Raw genomic sequence first — 22,375 nt, forward strand, 5'->3', positions numbered from 1 at the left:
TTGTAATAATGTAAAGTATGTAAAAAAATAATAATAAAATCACCAAGCATGAAAGCATGTTCTAGTACACCCCCAAAACAAAATCAAGACTTTGTAAAAGAGCATAATAGGACCCTTTGACATAGTTAACTAATATATATACATATATATTAAAGATGACTTTAAAAAAAAATGATAGATGATAAATGTAAAAATGGAGGAAATACATAAAGAAATTTAACATACACACACACACACACACACACACACACACACACACAACAATTGATACTGCTTTGCTTCCCTATTACACTTAAGCAGATTTCTAAAAGAATTACAGACTTTCACTTTTATTGGCTAATAGGACATGAAACAATGTAAAAGTATAACCTCTGCAACTGGAAAACAGCAAGAATCACAGGCAAGTCTGTGTTCTCAAATAGGTGGCTAAAAAAAAAAAAAATTTTTTATATATATATAAGAAAAATAAACATCTTTCACAAATATGATGTTTGGCTTCAAGGATTCACTGACTGAGTGGATTAACAAGTCCCTGGAATTCCTAATAAAGCTTGGTTTCTTTCCCAAAAGTGAACATAAATTCCATTTAAACATAAATGCTTCATTATGACCCAACTCTCAATACTGACTCTCACTTAGTGCTTTCTCCAGCAATACCAGCGGCTCCATCTTCCCCCGTAAAGTGCAGCAGTAATCTGGTTAGTCACATTGCACAGACACTCTGTCCACTGCCTGCAAATCCCAAAGTAATTTAGACTTAAAAGAAGAGGTGGTGGTTTACATCGACGTGACTGGCTGCCACATAGAATTTCACACCAGTGTGTTTTGTAATGCTTCACAGTTTACTGTCATTAGATAAAATCCCATCACTAGCTTGCTCCTGCCGGAGACTCTCCACGGTGTTGAAAGGTTTAAACAGGGTGCAAAACACCCACTTCAGCACCCTACTTAATCTGACATTAATTCTCGTTAAAATTCAACAACATTTAGCCTAGGAGCAAAGGCTGTCATAATCATATGATGCAATGAATATATAGATGAAACGTTTTGTTAAACATGAATACTCAAGAGTTGGTTTACCAATATTTCAATGTGTTGTATTTAACTAAACTGCATTGTTCAAGTGTCTGCTGTGACTTTCTTAATTTGAGAAATATCTGCTGTGACAACTATGGAGGGAAAGAGGTTCTTTAATTAAAATATATAACAAGCAAGAGTTCTGTTTTGAATATCAGCAAATTGCTCTTTTTTTTTTCTCTATTACTGAAAATACACGTAATCATGGAGAGGCATAAATAAATAAATAAATTCACAAAATTGACTTTGTACCACTCACATATTCTGGTCTGGAACAACGCAAACGCAGACAAGCAAAGTAATGCAAACAGTAAAACATTTCAGCGCTGGTCTATTACTATTGCTGTTATGAAATGATTCAGTTGAATTAATCTGGAAATTGATGAATTATTTTGGAAATTGTGTGCCCCAGGGGTTGTAAAATAAAATAAAAAAGTTATAAAATTATAAAATTAAATTGATTTTAATCAAATATAATCAAACAGCAGTGGAAGCAGGAAGCTTGTTTCCATAATAAAAAAATAATGGTAATTGTGACTTTTTATCTCACAATTAATACTTTTTTCTTGCAATAATGAGATATAAACCCAGAATTGCAAAGTATAAACACAGAATTGGGAGGTATAAAATTGCAATTCTGAGAAAAAAAGTCTAAATTGTGAGATATAAACTCACAAATACAGGAAACGTGTAAGAATTGTGAATAAAGTCATAATTACCTTTTTCATTTTTTATTTTGTGGTAAAAAAATCTACTGTGAAATGTAAACGCTGAATTCAGAGAAAAAAGTCAGAACTCTGAATTGCAAGAAAGTCAGAATTTATATCCCGCAAATCTGACTTTTTTTTTTTTTTTCCAGAAGTGCAAGTTTAGATCTCTGAGAAAAATTCTGAGAAATAAAAAAGTTAGTGAGACTAAAAAAAAATGTAATTGCGAATAAAATTTTTTTTTATTGTGAGACAAAAAGTCGCAATAACCTTTTTTTTTTTTTTTAATCCTGTGGCGGAAACAAGCATTCCATAAGCAGCTTAAAAAAGACTATTCAGCTTAACAACATCCAGGCTTGGAAATATTGTCACAGTAGCTGATTTCTACCACCTTTTCCCACTTGTCAAAGGTCATTGTGTGAGACCACCTTCTGGCCCCCTGCCACTAAAAGCTTGTTACAGAAACTCACAGCAGCCACTGGGGTGAGACCGCAGCGGACTGGCTCAGTAAAGAGCTGAAAAGAGAGGATTTACCACAACAGTTATCCCAAAAATGCTTGTTTTTATATTTCACACCCCTCCCCACATCATCTGTCTATTGAACAGCATTGAAACAGAAATGGGTCACTAAGCAAAATGGGTCACTAAGCATTTGTCAGACAAACCCAATTTGACGTGAGCTTGTGTCTGCAAATCTGCATGCAAACATTTTACTCAAGACAACACATTTAGTAGACAAATATTATGATGCCATTTCAAAAAGAAATACACAACTAAATCCCAAGAGACTCTTGTTGGCTGGTTTAGAAACAAAAAAACTATTCTTCCAGAGCTGGAACTGAGCATCTGTGTTTAAACTTCAGTTCTTTGGTGTTTCAAAACACCCAGTGCAGTACAGACACAACAATATATTCAAACAAACTGAAACAAAAATAAAGGGTCGTTCTCAAAGAATGCGTTCTTTGAATTTCTTTAATTGATGGTCTATGTAAACATGCAAAACTGATGCTTTTGATGATGTTTTACATGGTCTTGAGCGCGCCGTGTGTTGTTTTTGAGACCGCAAAGAACTTGCTCTGTTTGAACAGCCCTTAACAGACAAAACATGGCTAATGTGCAAACAAAAACACAAACAAAAGACTCCGTTTCACTTTGAAGCGCTAAACATGGTGCATGTGTTGGGTATTTAGTGTTTGTCCTCTGTGCCTATTTCTACAAACACACTTGGACCACATGAGTAATCAAACCCCTTCCCTCTTGCTCTGCTATTATATGTGAAGAAATTGTTTGCCCATATAGCTGGCAGAAAGAGATCTCTGGATTACGGATTATTAATACTGCTTGATTTAGGCCACAGAGACTCAAGATTATACACGAAGCATCAGTGTTTTGCGTTGGTACAGTAGATACAGACTTGTCTGATTTTAATCAGATTACGTTTGGTAGATGATGAGGGTTTCTGAGGCTATATAGGAGACAAGAATAAGGACATGTCTCCATGCTACAGGTTCATCCCTCCTGGTAATCAGTATATGGTAAACCACAGTCTTTATTAGACTTAAGCTTGGAGAATACCACTACGGAAGCACAGATGACACAGACCCTGCAGGCTTTCTGACCTACATGTCATTCCCGGATGAATTCAACAGGGAACATATTTGGACAACTGAAAAAAAACATCTCTTTCTCCCCCCAACAAAAACAATGGAAAATCTAATCACAGATATTATTGTATGTGCTGTTCAAAAGGTTAAGGTTAGGCTGGTTCGCATAGCCAAGTTAACCCCTGCTGATAGATATGGTAACTATGCAATTTTGCTTTCATCTTTCTCTATTTACATCCATTCAAATGTTCACCAGGTATTATAGACCTCCTAGATCCAGACAGAGGTTGTTTCAAGCATAAAGTCAACGTAGTGAGCCGAAGATAAGGAACAGTTTCCTAGTTAAAACAGCAAGACACCAAACAAAGTCGTTTCGGCTGGACACGCCTGTCTGGCCTCCACTGGCATCTCGTTGAGAAGTCTTACAGCTTCATCATCTCTCTCTTGCTTTTTCCTTCTGAGATGGAAATATCCTCACTCTGCCGGAGCTTGTAGCTGATTTTTGGAGGCACGAGCGTCAGCGGTTGGCGTTTTATCAGCTCAGTGCACACAGTCGAGGGACAGTCTGGAATGCCCAAGGTCACCGCTGCCTCGCATCTCAGAAAGAACAGAAAACAGCATGGATGCTCCTTTTCTTTTATTGATAGCACCACCGTCACTTGGGGAATGCGTTTTAAGTTTCCGCTTAAAATTCAACCCAACTTTCTTTGGTATTGCTTGTTTATGAATATAAAGGTGTTGCAGGCAAAATGAGGGCTGAATGTGTCTGTTTATGCGATACATAGCATTCCCTACACATAACTTCCATAAAATCATAGATAAAATGTAATAAATGAAAGTGTTTAAGTAAAGATTAGAACAGCCAAAATAACATCACTGCCCATCTTCATCAGAGATCTTGTTCCACTTCCTTATATAAACACTTGTGCATGACGTCACTGCTTGTGGGCGGAGTCCTATGACTAGGCCCACCCACAAGCATAGTGTAATGTGTCTCGTTTTATTGCTAGTAATTTAGAACCGTTCGGCTACAGAATTGAGGGACATTTCTCCACATAGCTCTTGTCGTGGGACGCTGGTGGCTTTTCACACCAGTGCAACCGGTGACAAATCTTTCGCACCGGTGTCAGTGTCTCTCACCTCTGTTTTGACATATGACAAGTGGAGTGACACTGTCCCCTGCAGTTCCTCTCTCTGTATCAGACGACAGCATAATAGCAACCCACAGATCCTCAGCATTACTGCTTGCATGGTTTAGCCAAACAGGTAAAGCAGTGCCCGAGGAAAATGTGGTTAGATAAGGCACAGGCAAGTTAAAATAATGCAGATATGAGGAATAAGAGGTACAGATGGGTATTTAAATGGAATTTAACAAGGGAATTTAAATGAATATTTTGGATATAGTACAAAATAAGTGTCTGTGGCCTCTTGCTGAATAACAAATTTTTGTCAAAATTAGGATTGGGTAACGCCAACTACTTTGTTATATGATACGATAAATATTCTGAAACAATAAATGTCATAATTCAATACAGTGCAATGCATCACAATATCAAAATTAGATCATGATAGAGTCTATGTCAGGAAAAGAGTGTGAATCTGTTTTCGCTCTCATATCGCTTACTTATATTTTGTCCAGTAATGTCCAGCAACTATTAAAATAATGTTTTCTAATCTGAAATAAAACCTAAATATTCAATGAAAAAGTTGAAGAAATACTATTGGCAGATAATACCAAGCATACAACTTTTAGAAGATCTGCTTCTTAACTGTAGGAAATTATATACTTGAACAAACAAATAGAAATATTGATGCAAAGTATCATTGCAGTCTTGTAAGAAATAGAATCATAATACATTAATATGCAATTGTATTGGCACATCTCTAGTAAATTCAAAACCATTGTTTACTGTGTCCTGTATTGACACAATGGAAAGTCCTATTAGTTGTACCTATTAGTGTAAATGTGTTTCCCCCCCCGTATAACCAAGATAACAGTCAAAATAATTGTCAACATATTCCTTCCAGACCATTGAATAAAACTTTTCCAATACTCCCTACATAAAAATATATTTGCATTTAATAATGTTTATTAGCACTTGTAATTTATCATCAAATATGTGGGAGGCAGATACAGCACCACAACAGGATGTTAATCGTTTCCTTTAATGACAATCAAAACTACTAACTCATGTGGTCTGCCAATTTTTTGTAAACATCTAGACCGCATGAATGCAGAGAGATGAATTCCTTGACTTTGGTTCCATTAATCTCTTTTATAAAACTTGTATGTACACTGAACAAAATTATAAACGCAACACTTTTGTTTTTGCCCCCATTTGTCATGAGCTAAACTCAAAGATCTAAGACTTTTTCTATGTACACAAAAGGCCTATTTCTCTCAAATATTGTTCACAAATCTGTCTAAATCTGTGTTAGTGAGCACTTCTCCTTTGCCGAGATAATCCATGTAATTACTTTCTCTCTCTCTGTCATGACCCGAATCCATTTGCAAAGCCTAGTAAGCTAATAAAATAGCATCAAAGACCTCAATGGCCACTCAGGTCTTTTGAAGATTAGCTAAAGGTGAATAGTTGACTAAGTCAAGTGGTCTTTGGAGATGGCTCAGAGTAAGAGTTAAGAGGTGAGAGGGGTGACAAAGAGGTTCCCATGTAAGTGGTCATCCGTTAATCAAACAGCCAAGGTATTTTGTCAGGAGAATTTGCATGTATTTTATTTTAGTGATTTTACTGCAAGCAAAACAGGAATGAATAAAATAAAAGTTAAAAGCAGTGAATAAATGCAAAATTAAACTAAATAAACCCTGGTCACCATGAACTGGTGTTGCATGGAAAGAACTGCGTAATGTTCTGAACAAAACAAAACAAAACAAACAAACAAAAACAAAACAAGATCAAATAAAATAATCCCTGGTCACCATAAACTGGTGTGCATGGAAAGAACTGCGTAATGTTTCTAAACAAAACTAAACAAAACAACCCTTGGGGGCTGTTTCATAAAACAAGTTTACCAAACAAGCCAGGCTTATTTCAGTTAGTCTGATGTAATGTCTTTGATTACTTAATTTTACATATCAGTGTCCGTTCATGTACTAGAAATCCCTACACTGACTTATTTTGAACCAAATCAATTGACAATAAGTCAGACTAACTGAAATAAATCTGGCTTATTTGGTAAACTTGTTTTATGAAACAGGCCCCAGGTCACCATGAACTGCATGGAAAGAACTGTGCAATGGTTCTGAACAAAACTAAAAACTAAACAAAAAACAAAAGATAATCCCCCCCCCACCTCACCACCATGAACTGGTGTTGTATGGATTGAACTGCATAAAGTTTCATAATTGATTCTTAAGATGATTCCTAAAAACAAACACACATACAATCACAAAAACAACATTTTAGGTTCTGAAAAATACAAAGTGAAGAGTGGCAGGAGTGTGACTAAATAAATACTCATTTTTGGGTGAACTAATCTTTTAAGTTTCCTGAGCTATGAAAGAGCAGTTTGCGCACAAACAAAATGTTCCTCTGGGAATGCAGGTTCAATTGACTTTCAGTTTTTTGTTTTAAAAGATCACACAAGAAAAGGAGACGAGCCACCTGACAGCTGTGAATGCATGAAACCGTCCGGTTCTCAACCAGATTCCCTCGACTGGTCAACAGCCACACTGTGCTCGCAGAAACCAAGGCGCCATGCTAATTCATGCAAGAGTTTGAATGTAAAAGCTGCTCTGTCTCTCTGAATCCACCTTCCCTCCCTCCCTCCCTCCCATCTCGCTCCTTTCGTGTCTGTCGGTCCTATGGGCTTTGGCCATCCTGCTCCAAAGCTGTGCTGTGATGTGTATGGAACCAGACTGCACTATGGGGGATGCTGACTGAGAGAAGAGGTGACAGTTTAGCACACAGACAGGAGAGGGACAACGCCACCCAAACACACCGCAGGGCAGATCGTCCTTTGGGCTTTTAACTCATTTACAGTGTGAGTGTGTGCGTGTTCATCTGCCATTTGCCTGAATGACAGATAAAACCTATCTAGTTTCAATGCATTGCGTTGTTTGTAGAAATTGTTTTTGTTCAAGCTCGGTGAGCTTTCTGCATTGACAGCTTGACACATTGCATTTTAAGTCACATTGTGCGTTTGAATATCTCAGACATCTTAACCTAACAATCACTCTAGTCGAGTCAGTTGCTTCAGATTTGCACGTTCGAATGCTGCAGAGCTTCAGTGCACACAAGACGAGATCTGTGAGCTAAACAAGCGTTTAGCATGAAGTACAGAAAATGCCTACAACAGGATTTAAATCTAAGCATGATGCTTAAACCCATTCATATCTGCAGAGGAAAAGAAACACCACAGATGGTGAATACAGAGTCTGCTGTCCTACGTCATGACATTAAACCTCATGGATCAGACTAGATGACCTGTAAAAGCTTAATGTGTACTTCTCTCACTTTAGATCTGGCCTTTTTGTAAAAGGTTTAACCCTCGATTGCATGACGTGTTTTTTTTGGTGCCTTTTTTTGTGATTCAAGTGTTTTATTTTTGTACAAAAAAAGACTTATCACCACAATAAGGTAAATATTCAATCATTTATAATATTTAAAACATAATATAATGATATGCACTTAAGTGACAAAGCCATATGTATATAATATAACATAATATGATATATAACAATATATTATGTAAGGGATAATGCACGGCTAGCTGTGTTTGGACAGCTTTTTTCCCTTAACAAATAAATAGTTATTTCAAAACTGCATTTTGTATTTACTCGGGTTATCTTTGTGTAATATTAAAATTTGTTTGATGACCTGAATATTTTAAGTGTGACAAATATGCAAAAAATAAAAAAAACAGGAAGGGGGCAAACACCTTTTCACGGCACAGTAATATATATATATATATTTTTACTTAACATATGACTTTCATCTTTATCTATTACATGGATATAATAACTACATTAAAATCAGACAAATAATATTTAATAACAGTATCTTACATAGATAGCCAATAATGGATAACCATGTAAAAAATATTTTCTGTAGTGGCTTTGCATCCATAGTATCTATTCCAGTAATTCTGGTTACAGGAAACCTGTTTGAAAACAATTCAATTCCGGTGCAATTCCGGTGTTGACGGATGCACAGAAATCACTTCAATTTTAACTTTTAAGCAGTCGAGTTCAGTTGCAGTTTTGCTTGGTTCATTATAAAAATGAACTGTATATTATATCAGGATTTGTAATGGCACCCATGCGTACTATAAAATTACACCACTAGACAATCGTGACTCACAGTCTTATGAAGAAGTGTCAGAACAGTCACTGGCGTCATCTTTAAAAAAAAAAAAACTGGGAGCTGGTGGTTGTTACAGAAAGCAACATAGTGCACTATATAGGGTTAAAGAAGCAGTGCAGATATTAGCAATCTTTCTGTCACCAGAATTTTCTCCCTCCCATCATTTCTTTCGGCTTAGCCTGATGTTCAGTATGCAAATCCACTGCTGTGTGCGAGCGCTCACGCGTCCGTCCAGTTGACAGCAGCATGCAAATGTGTCGTCCCTTAATCCCAACATGAAACAAAGAGGACGCAGCTCCCTTACCCGTCCTCATGGGACACAAATGAGAATGAGTGGCAGTAAAGAGGAGGAGAGGTGACTGACCAGGATGCGTTTGCCTTTAAGCCCCTAGCGGCAAATACGTTTGTGGTTGCGAGCGTGTCGCAGCACGCAGCACGTAGCCTTGCTCACGCGAGTGCGGCAGAGCTTTCATATCTGCATAAACAATGTCAAACGGCTGTCACATCAAATAGCTGTGCGTTTGCCTGTTCTGTCCCCTGTTGTTGATTTTGTGATGACTGTGTGGAAAAAGCACATGAGGGACAGATGCGGTGAATGACAGCCGGCAGAGGCTCCATTCGACTCAGCATTTTCCATAGCTGTGCCATTCTGCTGTCAGACTCACTCATGATGGGGTTTGGATGATTAAGCAATATCACATAAGCAAGAGTGCTGTTGTACTGAATAACAGCATGGCTGTGGTTCAAGCACATAGGTAAAATCAGTTAAAATAAACATTTAGAATAGCATCACAGTTGTGAGCAATTGTGTTATTATTCTGAATGAAAACTAAAACGAAGTAGAAAACTAAACAAAGTAAAAATAACTAACAATTTCGAACTGAACCTTAACTGAAATGCATTTTTATGCTGTTTTTATACTCCAAAATGAACTAAAATAATATTAAATTGAATAGAAATAAATTTTAGTTTTAGATATTGTATATTATAAAATTAGATATCATAAAAACTCACCTGAAATTTCACCTTAAAAAAGAAAATGCCACTAAACTATAAATTACACATATGTAAAGTATACCAGTTGGCAAGTTGAGTAAAATACAAAAAATAAAAATAAATAAAAATAAAGTGAAACTAGAAAATGTATTTATGATGAAATCTATACTATTTAAATATTTCAAAATGAGATCTTTAAGACCCATTTTCCCGACAAATTTTAAGACTAAAATTGGATTAACTTGATTAAGAACCTTTTCAGTTGTATCAGCTGAATAAAATAATTTTCTCAGAGGAGTAGAAATATAACAATCAATGTGTTTGTGACAAAGACCTCTAACATGAGTATATAATAAATATATATATATATATATATATATATACACACACATACATACATACACAGTATAAGTATATTATATATATATATGTCATTATATAGTATATATAGTATAAACAACAGAGAAGAAAAATATAATTAAATTCAGAACTACAATAACCCTGATTGTGAGTGTGATGATTGACAGTTTCATAAAAAAATAAAATAAATTAAAGGCAATTTTAGCAATATATTTTTCATCTTTTAATGAAAAGTTTAAGCTGGTCTGAAAAAGAAAGCTCTATGAACTCATTTTGCTTCAGCTCCAATCCAGGTTTTACATTTTACCGTGAGAAACCAGCTGTAAATGCTTCAGGAAAGAGAGAAAAATGACAGATTTGGAAAAACCAGCACCAGACAAAATGTGGTTCCATTTTTAGTCTGAAACACCACAAGAAAAAAAAATGTGCCAGTGCAGTTGCACTCTTGGAACCAGCACTAACTGTTGTGTAATTAAAAATAGAGTATGTTTGTGCATTGGACTGTGAGCGTCAAAAATCATGCTGTGTGACCGGAGTAAAAAGTTGATGTTCCAGATGTTGCTTTTAAACCAGTCGTGCATGATTTATGAAGCGGCATCCTTAATCAGATTGAAATTCAAGCTATGCTGAAAGCAGCCAGTGCATAAAAAAAAATTAAAAAAAACAGCGCGTCTTTTGAGTTATTCAAAGCATAGGAAATTAAATCAAAGGGTCTGCCACAAAAGTGCTGAGTTACATGCCTCTCCTCATGTTCGATGCCCGTCAGCACCCGTGACACTTCCTCACCAGAGCTTTCATGCGGCGTCACGCAAATTGACACTTTATTGATGTAATGCACAGGACTGCGGCACAGCCTGAACGATAGGCTGTCATCGAGCTCCCGCCATCAGCACTGCTACAGACTCCATAAAACCACTCAACCTTGACACTTCATTAAAAACATTTTTATTTTCAATACTCTATTCTCTGCGATTGGCGGGAGTTATTCACAAGGCTAGTTTGAACAGACGACTCATCTAATCGTACATCCATGTCCTTTTTATCTGCCCTATAACGCATTTCCTGCATTATCACTTTCTTTTTAAGCAGCATAAAGTCCTGAGGTCAGAAAGGACGTTAAGTCCAGACAGAATTTTTACGCCTACTTATTCCACCGGTGACCGTATATGCATGCTTTATGATGGCGGAGATATGGATTTAGATAGATCATTTTACAGCGCTCCCAGAACGGCTTGTTTGTGGTTGTTCAGTTTAACCTTCTAGTCTGTAAGATTTGACCCCTGATTTATCAAAGTACACTGCCATCATGCATAAATTCAGATGCTGCTTTCTTCTCTGAAACAAGCTGATCTTATTTGCTGATACCATCATTATCTCTGAGCCAAACAGAATTATAGAGCATACTGGAGCATGAAGTTAACTAACCTTATTTTCTAGGCTGGAAATTGATCAAAACAATGCGTTTTGCCATTCACATTGATTCATTGGACAGATGTGTTTATCTAAAGTGATTTACAGCGCAATTCAATATTTTTTAGTATGTGTTAAAAAAAACCCACACTAACTCTATGGAAGCTTGTTTCCACTATGGAATAAAAATATAAAAAAGGTAATTGTGACTGTCACAATTCTGACCTTTTTCATCTGAATTCTGAGTTCTTCTGAATTCTTACATATTGCAGTTCGGTTTTGTTTGTTTGTTTCCGCCACGAATAAAAAATAAAAGGTAATTTACTTTTCTTATCTTGAGAATTCTTTATATCTCTCAATTCTGAGAAGAAAAGTCAGAATTGAGAGAAAAACAGTCAGAATTTTGAGAGAAAAAGTTGCAACTACCCTTTTTATTATTATAATTTTTTATGGCACAAACACGCTTCCATATGATTCCCAGGCAGTGTATTTAAATTTAATGAATACATTTTTTTTCATTAATTTAACTGTTATATTTGATTACTTCATTTCAACTACAACTAAATATTTAGACTGTCAGTAGATTAAATTAACTAATAAATTCATGACTTTTCAGTTCTTTTTTTAAAGACAAAATGAAAACAAGCAGAATTTCTCTGTAAATTGTTCAGTGCAAAAATGAATTTGAAAATGCTGTATTAAATGTAACAATTTACTCACAAATTGTTGTAAAATTGATGATTTTGCACCAAAACTCTGGTATCAATGAAGGGTACTTGAACTTTACCAAAGTAAAGTAAGGCAAGTCAGTGCACTTGGCAGCCATATTTGTAACATTACTGAGTAGCTATTATCTACTTTATCGAAAATACATTTCAATAACATTTTTCAAAGCAGAAATAAAGTCTGACAACAATATAATCATTAATTGTATTAAACATTCTCAGGCTGGTGCATATCAATGGAAATTGGCTACTTTAACTGTAAGACAGGACTATGAATGGGATATGAATAACAGATTCTTCACACTTATGCGGTCTCTGGCCTTGGAAACACTGAGCTAAAGCATCACGTAAAGCAGCAGGAAGCATTAGCGTATCATTAAATGCAGAACTTGCCCTCAGCTGGAATTGATAATCTGTCATAATGGTGCACTGCTAATGGTTCTGATGCATTTCTACTTCAGGAAATACACACATTATTAAAAACACATGAAAACGCTGCACTTAACATAAAATATGATGCCTGCTACCTGAAAACTAAAAAGTATTGATATCGGTTTCTGAATTGAACATTTGCCTTCAGTGTCAACATTTTATTTGCACTTATCTGACACCAAAATCCGCAAGGACATGTTGACTTGTGCTCAGCACGGCACTGCTGCTGATGGCCAGTCGATATCGTCACGTCAGCGCAGTGCTTGACTGAAGTGCCAGCTGTCCGTCACTCAACAATTCCCTCAGTTGGTCACTAAGTGAGCTCTTATTGACATTGCCATGTCCAGCTGTAACCTCCCTCAACCTATACAGCCTCAGTCCATCCCCTATCACTGACACTATCGCTTTACACGGCCGGATTGGCAGATCCCACAGGATTGACAGCGACTCTGGCCACTGGGGAGCAGAAAGACAACGTCAGTCAGCTCTTTGCAAGTGCACCTTTTCACAAACAAGCTGTCTTGATGAGCTTTAAATAAAAGTGAGCTGAGTATAGGAACCAATTCTCACTACCACCACCATCATCATTATTTATATAGCGCTTTTTACAATGCAGATTGTCTCAAAGCAGCTTTACAGTATTAACTAGTTGCTTATTAGCATGCCTATTATTAACATATTGGCTGTTTATTAGTACTTATAAAGCACATATTCTGCATGACCATATTCTACATCCCTAATCCTACCCAATACTTAAACTTAACAACTACCTTACTAACTATAAGCAGCAAATTAGTGGTTTATGGAGGCAAAAGACATAGTTAATGGTTTGTTAATGACGAGAATTGAACCTTAAAATAAAGTGTGACCAAAATTGGTTACAATTTAATTTAAATTTAATGAATTCAAGGCATAAGACAAAATTTAGAAAGTAACAAAATACGGTAAACTGAGAAAAATTTGAAGTAGAAACAATTTTTACTCAGGAATTGCTAGTAAACTTTACAAATAATTACAAAAAAAAAACAGCAAGTAACATTAAATTAAATGTGAAATTTTGAAGTAGAAAGGCTGAAATAGTATTTTCTTATAAAATATGCTCCATCAATCTTTGTTGACAACTGTTGCCTATGTATTGTTCAAAGATAAATGTTTCAAACAAGCTGTTCCACTTAGCTTTAAATATGAAAGTTTTAGGAGATAAATTAAATTAAATTAAATAGGCATAAGACAAAATGTAAAAATAAAATACTGTCTACTATACACTGAGAAAAATTGGAGTAGAAATCATTTTTACTCAGAAATTGCTAGTAAATTTTACAAATAGTTACAAAAAACAGCAAGTAGCATTAAATTAAATGTGAAAATTTGTAGAAGAAAGACTGACATAGTACTTTATTGTAAAATACACTCCAACAATCTGTTTTATTTTCAACTTGGAATTTTTTAAGTGTATGTTGCCAGTTTTTAACAAATAGTATGTGAAAATATGTATTACGCAAAGATAACCGTTTAAAACAAGTTGTCCTGCCGAGCCTTAAATATGAAAGTTTTAAGAGGAAATTATAAATTTAATTCAATTAAATTATACTTTAATGTATAAATTAAAGGCACAAGATGGGATTATAAAAATAGCAAAAATACTGTTTAGTATACATAAAAATTGGAGTAGAAATCATTTTTACTCAGAAATTGCTAGTACATTTTACAAATAGTTACAAAGAAACAGCAAGTAGCATTAAATTAAATGTGAAAATTTGAAGAAGAAAAACTGACATAGTACTTTATTGTAAAATACACTCCAACAATCTGTTTTATTTTCAACTTGGAATTTTTTAAGTGTATGTTGCCAGTTTTTAACAAATAGTATGTGAAAATATGTATTACGCAAAGATAACCGTTTAAAACAAGTTGTCCTGCCGAGCCTTAAATATGAAAGTTTTAAGAGGAAATTATAAATTTAATTCAATTAAATTATACTTTAATGTATAAATTAAAGGCACAAGATGGGATTATAAAAATAGCAAAAATACTGTTTAGTATACATTTTTTGTTGCCTGCTTTTTAAAAAAAAAAAGTATGTTATTGTTATCAAACAATATGTTTCAAGTAGCATGCAATATTGTTGTTACATGACCTCATTATATAGCATTTATTATTCAGTTGACCCAGTTCCCTCAAAAATGAAATAGTTATTGTGCCTTTTCAATCAAATTTTGCACACAAAAAAACCCATCTTGGTAATAAATGAATCAAACCTAAAATCAAGGCTCAGATTACTTCTGGTTCATTCATAAAACAGAAAATCGAAGGTCAAATTATGTGCTTGGCATGGAAAGTTACAATATCTCAGCACAAAATGTCTATACTGCATATTTTAAATTTGCATACTGCTCATAGTGCATAATACTGCAGAAACAGTACATATGTTAACATGCTATTCCCAACATAGTCCAACGCTTGTAAGTCGTGCCAACTGCATGCAGTGTTACATCACCTTTACCTTGTAAACAGTCACACACATGCTTCTCTTGAGCATACAAGTATGATGTTCCTCCAGCTTCTCCCAGCGCGTCTTCTGTAATCTAATTTTAGTTTGCAATTGTTTTCTCCCCAGTGGTGGTTGACACAGGGTAATGAAATTAAGCTCTATTACCTTCAGGGGCCATTCCACACAGAGAGGGAAAAAAGAGAAACAGGAAAAAAAGAAAAGAAAAAAAAAAAAAAAAAAAGTGTCATCCTCTCCCAAAGCCAGGAGAGAAAAATGACCACATACTGCACTAACTGCACTAGACTCATTTCAATGAAGAACATGACATGCTTTTATAGACTTTAGGGATCATTTTGACATTACATTTGGCAAAATACAACCACTTTTGAGGATAACAGAAGCTTATTTGCAATAAATACTGGAGGGCAAATCCTGTCCAGAAAGATGAGGTACAAAAACAGAGCCACAAAGATTGTGTCTGACGGCAAAACTTGACTACTTTTTTGTTATTGTAAAAGTGAACATAAAGTCATCCTCTCCCAAAGCCAGGAGAGAAAAATGACCACATACTGCACTATAACATGCTGACTCATTTCAATGAAGAACATGACATGCTTTTATAGACTTTAGGGATCATTTTGACATTACATTTGGCAAAATACAACCACTTTTGAGGATAACAGAAGCTTATTTGCAATAAATACTGGAGGGCAAATCCTGTCCAGAAAGATGAGGTACAAAAACAGAGCCACAAAGATTGTGTCTGACGGCAAAACTTGACTACTTTTTTGTTATTGTAAAAGTGAACATAAACAACAGTGTCTTGGTGTCATTCTGTGCAGCTGTTGCCAAAATGATAGTTTTGGCTATTTCTAATAAGCTACTGAAGGAAAAAAGAAAATCAGAGACGGTGCTTTGGCTTAGTAGCTTGCGCAGATCATTAAGCCATGGTGCTCATGTGAGAATTGCAGGTTCGATTCTACATTATGTCCTAATCAGTTTCTGTATTTTCATTAGATGAATCTCTAGGGGGGGGGGAAAAAAAGGCAGCTGTCAAAGCGGTGCAAATAAAGCTGATGCGCATTATTCCTCAAGCAATATCCACGCTATCATTTCATTTGTTCCTCAGCACTCAAATTTGCATGTGCTCCCTGTAACACATCTCATTTTCAGACAAAATGCCTTCCTTTAACAATGATGCAACACTCTGAAGCACCCTCTTGAAAAGGTCAGAGATGAAAAGAGGCTAGTGTTTCCCGCTCTGATTCGATTGCCTGTAAACAGTGTTGCTGTATGACTCGAGACACGTTTGACATCATCTGAATGGGACGCCTTGGGAGGGCTTTTGGGGCCTAGATTGGCTAAGACAAAACACAGATTCAGCCTTTCCGTCATGCGAGACGTTATAGATGGTTGGGATGCAAATCAGTTTCTTCTGAGCAGGTGCGCCCATTAGTTTCCTGTCAGGAGGAGCACATGGCCGTTTTCTACTCGACCTCCTGTTCATAAGGTGGACCTTCATTTACTATCATTCAGTTAGCATATGTTTGTAAGACTCCGGGTTTGTACATACTGGACTACAAGGCTTCGAGTGCGGCATAATCCTAACTTGATTATATTACAATTTGATTCCCAATTCGATTATGCTGTCATCCACCATAAACCGTCCTGCATCAATCACGTTTCCCATTAGCTTTCGATGGTACGGCCATTATGTGGTTAGATCATGCGGTTAGTCTATATTTACTTCTGTTAGAGGGGTTATAAAGTTGAAGTCAAGAAGGCTATGTGATTTATCACAGGATGTTTACAGGCAGCCTGGGAGTCTGATCTGGATGTTGGAAGGGATGTGCAATTATGCATGAGGTCTGTGGATCATTCAGGGAATTGTGTACAAATTTGAACAAGAATCTCACTGCTAACAGAGCTCAAATTGGCAAAGGAGTGGGGAAAGAAAGAAACTTAATTTTCAAGGAGATCCCAAGTGGAATATTTGGGTTGAATAATTACCTCAGCAATATTTGAATCATAAATTAAGGCTTAAATTTGACATTAAATCATAATCAACCCTATTTACTTACTTTATGCGCTGCCTCAGTCTTTATGTGCACAATTCATCAATGCACAGTTGTACAAAGAGGGAAAAAACATTTTTTTTAATAAGCTTCCATCAAAATGCAATAACCCTAAAACAATTCCTGGCTTCATTCTGATATGAAACTTTTCACTGAGTATTTTTATTGTTTAATACTCTGTTATTCAAATCCGTTTCACTCAAATCATGTCACATTATGGAAATAATGAAGCCATTTTGTGTTGACTATAATGGTATTTTGGTGATCTGGTTTGATTTAGAGGGATGCACCCAAAGATTTTCATAATTTACTCTTTCCAAACAAAATTACATTCTTTCAGTGAAACAAAGGAAAATATTTGAAAAAAAAATGTCTCAGGCTGTATTCAAAATTACATACTTGCCCACTAACCGTATGTGAACAGAATAGTATGTCCAAATTCACAGTATTCATAAAACAGTAGGCAAAAAGTCCTCGGAAAACCTATTTTCAACGAGATTCTCGTCTGTTGAAGACTTCACTATCCCATGAGGCCATAAGAGAGGATTTGTATAGCGCCGCAACTGACGCTGGTAGTTCACATGACAATGACAACATGGCCAATGTAATACTTCTGAATTACATTCAAACTATATAGAACATACTTTTTTAAAAACGGTCTTTAAGTAATTACATATTCAAAAGAAGTACTGACTCAGAGAGTGTTTGATTTCTGATGCAGCCTCAGTGTTTTTTATTTGGTCCATACAATGAAATCAATGGGTTCCAATTTTTGCATCCCTGCATTTTTTAAAATATCTTCCATTGTGTTCTGTAAACAGAAAAAAAGTCAGAGGTTTGGAAGGAGAGTAAATTAATCCTTTAAGTATATCCTTATAGTATTCGTCGCTAAAACAGTGGGTGATCGCATGGAACAGTTTCAAACCCTGACTATACATTTCATTTTGAGGAAGCATAATCTTGTCAGGTCCAGCCCTAAGGGAGCAGTCTTTTCATCATTTCAGGCATTCATGGCATATTCCAGAGTGGGAAAACTGAATTTAAAAGACCTGTCATTTCATGTCATGAATTCAGTGAAATCAAGCTTCAGTACATTCTATATATTTCCCTCTCTTTGATTAAAAAGTATCTAATTGGCGAAGATCCTGTGCCACACATAATTATACACCCTTCACTTTAGAGACTTTGAAAGCACACATTTGCTTGCAGTACAGCATTTACGGTCTGCTTTCTCATTTAGCGCTCGAGAGCAAGGGGAACAAAGTTCTGGCAGAACCTGACACATCTGGAAGCCCAGCAGGTTACGAATCACAGAGATACAAAAACGACAAGAATATCAAACAAAAGGAGAGGGCCAACTACAGAGACTTCTCCTGGCCTGTTTCCAGAAGAGCTGCCTGTCTAGCGTTTTGCGCTCTTGTACTCTCGTTGACGTCCTCTTCTAGTTAACATACATTTTGAACAATGCTGACAGTCTGGTTCAGCATCAGTGTGCAGATTGCATAAGAACCTTTAAGAAACCCTTCCACAATCTCCACACAATCACTCATTCTTTCACATCCGCTAGGTAGATAAATATTTCAGGAAAATTACAATGGAAAGTTACACTCAGTATGCGAAGCAGAGAACCACTGTTGCGAAACAGCAACACATTTAAAGCAATTTAAATAATGAGTAAATTTTTAGTAAATATTCATACAGCAGAGCCCATTTAGTAGAATAAATAGAAATAAAATTGTTAGCCAAAACCAATCCATACTGGTATGCTGCACTTATTACAGAATGAAGTTGTGCAACACTCATGAAAAACGGCATAAACATGATTTTTATAACCAGTGGCTTACTAAAAACGTTGAAGGGAAGAGAAATTCAATACTTTGCTCTCTGAGGCATAACATGTTTCTCTCAACATGAGACCAAAGCTGCCATTCAGGTAGCAAACAGTGTTTTATAATTTGTTCCTAACTAAGAAAGGCTCCCAACTTCATGTAAACCGCTTTCTCTCTTGCATTTCTCTTGACAGATAAAGTCACAGACGACCACAAAGCGAAAACGTTGCATGGATATAACTCTTGTCTAATCCATAGCAATTTATATGACTATAACGGAGCACCTATTGTTTCAGAATGCATGCTGTTGCCTACATGCTGACTGACACTACCCGTTTCTACAACAACAAAGTCTATATTATTATGTAACAAATATTACGTGGGCTCCAACGTAAGAAACTAAAATAAGGCTGTTCCCAGTAAGTTCAGTAAGCAGTACCAGTAAGCTTTCCATGAGATGTGTGGCAAAGTGTTTGTAGTCTGACTCAATGTTTAAATAACACTCTTGTGAGCTTTTTTAAACCACAATGTGTTTGATAGTACATGCCTTGGCCAACTTCTCTTTAAACTATTTTTAAGAAAGAACCAATTTATAACGTAACCTTGCTTATTTCACACCAACTGTTCCGGTGTTGTGAAGGCTCCGCTTTATTTTATTGATGCAATATTGCAGTAAACCATATCTAAGGGTCATAACCGAGCTCTCTCAAAGGACAGCAAAGTAAAACAGTTCCAAGACAACTTATAAGGAGAGAAATACTTCAGTTCAGATGGCACATGTCTATCAAACATTCTGTGAAGAGTTTTATGAGACACAAATGGTACTTCTATGGTTGTTTCCACCTCAGAGTCTTGTGAGCTTTTTTAAACCACAATGTGTGTGTTTGATAGTACATGCCTTGGCCAACTTCTCTTTAAACTACTTTTAAGAAAGAACCAATTTATAACGTAACCTTGCTTATTTCACACCAACTGTTCCGGTGTTGTGAAGGCTCCGCTTTATTTTATTGATGCAATATTGCAGTAAACCATATCTAAGGGTCATAACCGAGCTCTCTCAAAGGACAGCAAAGTAAAACAGTTCCAAGACAACTTATAAGGAGAGAAATACTTCAGTTCAGATGGCACAGGTCTATCAAACATTCTGTGAAGAGTTTTATGAGACACAAATGGTACTTCTATGGTTGTTTCCACCTCAGAGTAAAACACAATGGTAATTGTGAGAACGTAAACAAAAATAAATAAATATTATGGTGTAGAAAAAGTCACACCGAGATATAAGGCTGCAATTGGGAAGTTGCAAATAAGTTGAGGTTGCAAAAAACTACAGGTCACATTATGAAAAAGTCACAATTACCTAAATAATTGTTTAACTGCTAGAGTCACAGTGTAAGATTAAGTTTCAACTACAAGAAAAATAAGATTGCACTGTGAAAAATTAAGTTGCAAATACTAGAAAGTCATATTTTGAGATGTAGTTGCAATTTCCCCAAAAATTGTTTCATTGTGAAAGTCACAGTGTAAAATTAAGTCACAGTTACAAGAAACAAAGTTGCAACTACAAGAAATACAGTTGCATTGTAAAAAAAATAATAATATGAAAAACACATTTGCAACTACAGGAAAAAAAAGTTGCATTGTGAGAAATGAAGGTGCAAATATGAGAAGGTCACATTGTGAGATATAAAGCCACAATTACCAAAATTAATGGCAATTGTGAGAAATGAAGTCACATTGTAAGATAAAGTCAGTTATGAAAAGCAAAGTTGTAACTGCAAGAATTAGTTGCATTGTGATGAAGCTGCAAATACAAGAAAGTCACATTAGCCCTATTCGGACGGTAATTGTTTCTCAGGGGGACGTAAGTGATTTTCACCATTTACAGGGGGTAGTTGGGGATTTTAATGCCGTCCGAATCCAGGATGTCTATGTTTTTCTCTCACCACCCCCGTAAAAATCCCCGGCCGAATTACCTACTGTTTTTTGACAAACACCAAGGTCGTGTGGTAATTTAATTGCCGTCCGAATCCACATCTCTGAGTTTATGAGAAGAAATCGATTCAAAATTCAGTTTAAACCCTTTTTGAGCACTCCCGAACACCGTAAGGTAACGTTGTAGCCTACTTCAGTGTAATTTGCATACATATTTAACCTATTTCTGAAATGCTGGAAAGTATTTAAAATAACAATACTTCATGACTGCTCCACCACAGCGACTGGGAGCAGAAAGAGTAGAAAAGCACGTAAACATTCGAAATGGGTCTTTGTGGCAGCAGCAGGTATGCAATACAATTTTTAAATGTGTATTATAAACAGATATCGTGTATAATTATTTACAACTATAGCGCGTCTGTTTTCCTATTTTTAAACAGGAGATTTAAATAATCAAATAATAAATAGGATTATATATTATAAAATATGCTTGGAATAATAAGAATACATTTTACATAAGAATAAGTATTTTTAAAATTCATTTTACACAACAATAAGAATAAATTGAAAAAATGCATTTTATTTACAGCAGACAATCATGTGACTGGCCACGTGAGCAGCACGTTCCCGGGTTCGTAGGATCACAGAACTCGCTCCTCCACTGTGAATAGATCACCATCCGAATCCATGAGTTTTATCACTGAGGTGATATGTAAATTTATTTTTACGTACGTCCATATGAGAAACAATTACCGTCGAATCAGGCTATTGTCACATTTTGAAGTTACAATTACTGAAAAGAGTTGCAATTGTGAGAAATGAAGTCACATTGTGAGAAATAAAGCTGCAAATACTGGAAATAGTAACATTGCGAGACATAAACCTGCAGTTAAAGGTAAAAGTTGCAGTTACTAGAAATAAAACTTCACTAATGTCCCATAACATCGCAATTACTGAAAACAGCTGTAATTACAACAAATGAAATCATATTGTGAAAAATAAATGTGAAAATATGGAAACCAGTCATATTGTGAGATATAACATTGCAAACACAAGTACAGTGATAAAGTTGAAGTTAACCGAAATGGTTGCAATTGAAAGGAATAAAATTACACTGAGATTTAAAGTCGCAAATTAAGGAAAGTTAAGAATATGAAGTCACAAGTGCCAAAAACAAACATCGCAATTACCATTTCTTCTTAGAGGATGAAACAGGCTTCCATACACTCATGAAATCTGTCACTTTCAATTTAAGCAATAACAAACAAGCATCTGCTGAATATCCTGTCATAGAGATGTGGGAATGATCAATTGCTGTTTCATAAATATCTGACATTTTCGTTTTGATATGACTTTCATGAAAAAAAGCTTTTAACACCTCATTCCTATTAGAAAGTAATAAAAGCTCTCTTA

General features: G+C 35.7%; 1 protein-coding gene across 2 annotated transcripts in view; it reads left to right on the forward strand.

Moving 5' to 3' along the window:
* The window catches only part of LOC107725619 (transmembrane protein 178B), a 98,811-nt gene that overhangs the window by 68,723 nt on the left and 7,713 nt on the right, over positions 1 to 22,375 (forward strand). The gene's annotated exons all lie outside the window — the stretch shown is intronic.

The sequence above is a fragment of the Sinocyclocheilus rhinocerous genome, unplaced genomic scaffold, assembly GCF_001515625.1.
Source record: "Sinocyclocheilus rhinocerous isolate Xijiao unplaced genomic scaffold, SAMN03320098_v1.1 scaffold153, whole genome shotgun sequence".
NCBI lineage: Eukaryota > Metazoa > Chordata > Actinopteri > Cypriniformes > Cyprinidae > Sinocyclocheilus > Sinocyclocheilus rhinocerous.